The sequence below is a fragment of the Dasypus novemcinctus genome, chromosome 16 (genome assembly GCF_030445035.2).
Source record: "Dasypus novemcinctus isolate mDasNov1 chromosome 16, mDasNov1.1.hap2, whole genome shotgun sequence".
In the NCBI taxonomy this organism is placed as follows: domain Eukaryota; kingdom Metazoa; phylum Chordata; class Mammalia; order Cingulata; family Dasypodidae; genus Dasypus; species Dasypus novemcinctus.
Window position 1 is genome coordinate 68,121,401 of NC_080688.1, and position 5,517 is coordinate 68,126,917.

The window sequence follows — 5,517 nt, forward strand, 5'->3', positions numbered from 1 at the left end:
TCCAGTATTTGGGTAACACCGCATTCCCAGCAAAAGTTTCTTGAGGAGTAGAATTCTGTGCCCATACGTTAGTCACTCTGAACACGTCCGTAGCACCGGCTATTGAACCTTTCTCAAGTTAACCACAGATGTGCTAGAACTGTAGCCCTCTGGGCTGGTTTGACCTCCTGCATCTCTCTGGTTTGGGTTGATACTTTCCGCCTTTACATTAGTGGAGTCATTTTGAAAATCCTCTGTCCTGACTCTTCTCTCTTTTGGATCAATTGTCAGGCCTTGGAATAATGCTGAGTTTATGTTTGTTTTTTCTTGTATCTCAAATTTTGACCTTTAGTATAAAATCCATTTTCTGTCACTGAGCCTTGGCCAGCTCTACATGTTTCCTTGGAGTGCATTGTTTTCTGGTTTGGACCCTGTGTACACCTTTCTGGACTCTAGCTGTAGGAGCAACATTTAACTCAAATCACTTATGAAAGAAATGCATATTTATGGCTTGTCACTTTCAATTGTACAGTTTCTTGGGGCAGGGTGTTGTTTTTCCACTTTGGGCAGGAAGAACAGCTATTTTGTTTCAGTTCAGGTATCTCCAGGGCAATAAGTTTCAGAAAATGCACTGCAAAAAAAAAGTCTTCTGAAATAAAGGAATTGCTGTATTTCCTTGATCAAATCTCTATTTCTTAATACAACTTTCTTGTTTTAGCTTTTCTAGTTTAAAAATGTGTACATATTGGAAAAAATAATAAATAAGACAGAGACCTAAAAGTTTTATGGGAAGGATGAAGGCTATATGGTTGTTTTCATATAAGACTTTTTTGGCTGAATTTCTAAGATTTTACTTTAGGAGGAGGTAGATTGGATTCTTCATCAATATTTATGATTATCACTACCACATAGAATATCTAGTACTTGTTTGTTGAATAGAGAATAAGTTTTCTTAGACAGCATAACTTATTATTAAGGATAGAAAAACAGGTTCTGGTCTAGAAAGTAATCTTTCTTTTTTCTTTAACTCTGGATTTTGCAATAATATTCATTATTAAGGGGAACTTGTTGTAGTGTTTTTCAGTAAAATGTATTTGAAATAAACCAGGTCTTTCAAATATTAAAAATAGACACAAGAATTTGAACTACTTCTTTGAGGACATTCTCTGTACACAGATATATATTTAATCTTAATAAAAACAACTTTAAAAATAGCACATGTGTTTTGAATAGGCTTGTCAGACTGCTGATGGGTAGGAAGCTATGCTCAGAACGGCTAAGGCTGAGGGAAAAATTATGCCATGGCAAATAAACCCAGACAATTTGGGTTTATTAACCAAAGGTGGACAGAGAGGTCAAAACTAAAGGTTGAAAAACCAGTGAAGGTTATTCTCTGAAAACAACCTTAGAATATTTAGTTCATTTGAAAAAACTGAGATCTGGTTGGGGAGATAGTTATACATGTAAACAATATATATCTATTAAGGGTTAAATTGTATCTCCAAAGGTATGTTCAAGTTTTTTTCCCCTGTCTCATGAATGTGATCCTATTTGGAAATAGGATCTTTGAAGGTATTATTCAAGATTAGGCCAAGCTGTAGTAGTGTAGGCCCTAAATCAGTCTGACTGGTATCATTATGAAGGGAGGAAATTTGGACATTGTGGTAGATTTAGCCATGTAGCCCAGGAAAAACATGTCCTTAATCTTCAGCCATTCTTGTGGCCGTGAACCCATTGTAAATTGGGCCTTTTTTTTTAGCTGATGTGGCCAGTTGAACCAGGATGGGTCTTAATCCTATAGTTGGAGGCCTTAGGAAGAAAAAGCCACAGGAGAAGCCAGAAGTCTGCTGAACCCATAAGAGAAAAGAGAGGACCTTGCCATGTGACAAGGACTGCTAGCAGGAGGAAGCAAGACTTTCCAGCCTCTGAAATCATGAGCCAATATTCCCCATTGTTAAGCCAACCCAGTGTGTAGAATTTGTCATAGCAGCCTGGAAACTAAGACTGAGACAGAGAAGACAGCCCTATGATGGAGGCAGAGATTAAGTTATATCTCAAGCCAAAGAAGGCCAAGGATTGCCTGTCAGCTAACCCCAGCACCCTACAGACTTCAGAGGAAACATGGCTATGGCAACACCTTGATTCAGACTTCTTGCCTCCAGAACTGTGAGAGATCATTTCTGCTGTCTTAAGCCATCTGTTTGTGGTACTTTGTTATGGCAGCCAGGAAACACAGTATCACATAACATTATTGTAAATAACAATGTAAGATAAGAGAACATAAAATGATAGTCCAGCTCAACAAATTTTATTGAGACCCTACTTTGTATCACACAGTGTGCTAGGAATTAGGGATATAAACATGAATAGTACAAGTATCTACTCTGGTATACAGGACAGAATATTTGAAAAAGCATGATATTATGGTGAGTAAAAGTGTGGTCTCTAAAGCATAGCTGCCTGGGTTCAACTTGTGTTTCTAGCACATACTAGTTCATGGTTCAAATGAAGTTACTTAATATTTCCTTGCCTAAAACTATTACCTACCCCGTAGAATTGCTATTTAAAGAACTGCATATAAAGCTCTTGGACCAGTATACAACACTTAGTAAAAATTGGATTCCTGTTATTTTCACTGTATGGTTTTAGAATTGTGTTCAAAGTGAGATTTAGGCCTAACTTATACAAAACACTATATAGGGTATAAGAAGAAACTAGTAAGACTTCTATTTAGGTTATAAACAAAATAAGAAAGAAAGCCTAATTAATGTTAGCATGGTCCCTGATTTAGTAATGATGCTGATAGTGGGGTGTCACTTCTGAGAAGGGAGGAGCTCAGAATACATGAAGGACATTGAAAGTGCATCCCTACTCATTTGTTTACTTTCAGTGTATTGAAATATATTGAATGCAAATTATGCTTGGATTAAGAGATTATTTACTTCTTGAATCCTTTTATTTTGTAGATTTTTATTTTGATATTCCAAACTTAAAGAAGTTGCAAGAATAGTACAAGGAACTGCCATATACACTTGACCCAGAACCATTGATTGTTCACATTTTTCCCCCAATTTACTTTATTTTCTCTGTATGCATGTGCATATATGTATTTTTTTTCCTTAACCATTTGAATTAAGTTGTTGACATTGCCCATTTCCTAAATATGTCACTATTATGGAAGAACAAAGATATTTTCTTAAGCACATTACAGTCATCAAAGTCAGGAAAATTGAATATTGATATAAGACCAAACTTAATTTTAACATTAACAGTAGATAAGAGAATGGTATCAATACTTATCCTTACTTCAGGAGCTATGAAAACACATTACATGCTGTTGGTCCGGGAAGTAGCTGAAAACTGGACAATGGCGGTTCTGGAGGCCTTGCTCCAGGGCAGACCCCAGGCCATGGTGCCCCTGCCATAGAACGAACCTGGCTCTGGGCCCTGAGGGATGGAGGAGTCTAAGATGTCCAGCAGCACAAAGCAGGTGAGCTTCATGTGCCAGCGCTGCAGCCAGCCCCTGAAACTGGACATGAGCTTCAAGATCCTGGACTGTGTCACCATACAGGAGCTTACAGCTCCACTACATGCCACAGCCCAGGCAAAACAAGGAGAGACCCAGGAAGAAGGGGCTAACTCAGGAGAGGAACAATGTATTGAAACTCATCAGGATGATGTCTCTCGCAGAGTCATCCCCCCAGCCAGGATGATGTCTACAGAAAGTGCCAACAGCTTCACTCTGATTGGGGAGGCATCAGATGATGCCACCATGGAGAACCTCAGCTGAGGACTGAAGGTTTTTGGGGACCTTTTTGACATCATGTCAGGCCAGACAGATGTGTATCTCCCGCTGTATGAGAAATGCACAGATACTCTTTTAGACCAGCTGGACACCCAGCTCAACATCACTGAACATGAGTGTCAGCTACAAATGCTCTTTAGAGATCTTGGAGCATTTAATGAGGATGATAGTGAACAACTGCAGATAGAGCTAAAGGAGCTGGCATTGGAGGAGGAGAAACTGATACAGGAGTTGGAAGATACGGAAAAGAACCACAAGATAGTGGCAGAAAATCTTGAGAAGGTCCAGGCTGAGACTGAGAGACTGGATCAGGAAGAAGCTCAGTATCAGAGGGAATACAGTGAATTTAAATGACAACAGCTGGAGCTGGATGATGAGCTGAAGAGTGTAGAAAACCAGATGTGTTATGCCCAGATGCAGTTGGACAAACTGAAGAAAACCATCGTCTTTAATGCAACCTTCCACTTCTGGCACAGTGGACAATTTAGCACAATCAACAACTTTAAACTGGGTTGCCTGCCCAGTGTTCTTGTGAAATGGAATGAGATTAATGCTGCTTGGGGCCAGACAGTGCTGCTGTTTCATGCCCTGGCCAATAAGATGGGTCTGAAATTTTGGAGGTATCGACTTGTTCCCTATGGAAACCATTCCTATCTGGAGTCTCTGACAGACAAGTCTAAGGAGTTACCATTATACTGTTCTGGGGGATTGCAGTTTTTTTGGGACAACAAGTTTGATCATACGATGGTGGCTTTCCTGGACTATGCGCAGCAATTCAAAGAAGTTGAGAAAGGCAAGACACATTTTTGTCTTCCTTACAGGATAGATGTGGACAAAGTCAAGATTGAAGACACAGGAGGCAGCGGTAGATCCTATTCCATCCTATTCCATCGAAACCCGGTTTAACTCTGAGGAGCACTGGACAAAAGCTCTCAAGTTCATGCTGATGAATCTTAAGTGGGGTCTTGCCTAAGTATCCTTACAGTTTTGTAATAACTGACTTTTCTTCAGGGAGATGTTTGCCTTTAAAGGCTTGATGTTTCGTTTGCAAAAAAAAAAAAGTTTTAAATTAAAATTGGGTAATATTAAACAGCACGTTTATAGTACCAAAAAACAAAACAAAACAAAACAAAAAACCACTATAGAAGCTACTTAATTTAAAATATCGTATGTTTCCAGAGCTACAGCATGCCATATATAGCCATCCAATCTTGTCATAGTTTTGATTCTTAATCTTATACCTTCCTTTCCCTCAAAACAAGTAATTTAATTTGTTTGTTTTTTAACTAAGAATTGAATTGAGATTGGTGTGTTCTCACTGGATTTTATCTTTTTTCAACTTCCTGCATTTACAATATGAAATAGAAACTTCTGTTTCTATTGAGACAATTAAGATGTGTGAGAGACACAGTTGGAAAACTTTGGAGAACATGGGAAAACATGGGAAAATGACATATAAGTGATATGATCAGAATCTTGAAATTTATTACTTCTCCTTTGTTCTAGTACTGAATGCTTACTTGGCTCTGTGTTAGAGCTATCATATGGTGTTCGATACTATTTGAGGCATTCTGGAGAGATTTAATTATTTGTAATAAAAGATTTGCTGCAGTCTGATTTAAAAAAAAAAGAAAACCCCTTACATTTAATTGTCATGATTTTTACTCTCCTTTAAGCTGAAACCATTTCTCAGCCTTACTTTATTTTTTACCTTGACATTCTTGATAAGTACA

General features: G+C 38.2%; 1 pseudogene; it reads left to right on the top strand.

The window, feature by feature from the left end:
* Positions 1–3,433: 3,433 nt before the first annotated feature.
* Positions 3,434–4,784, top strand: LOC101436030 (beclin-1 pseudogene; annotated as a pseudogene).
* Positions 4,785–5,517: the final 733 nt, after the last annotated feature.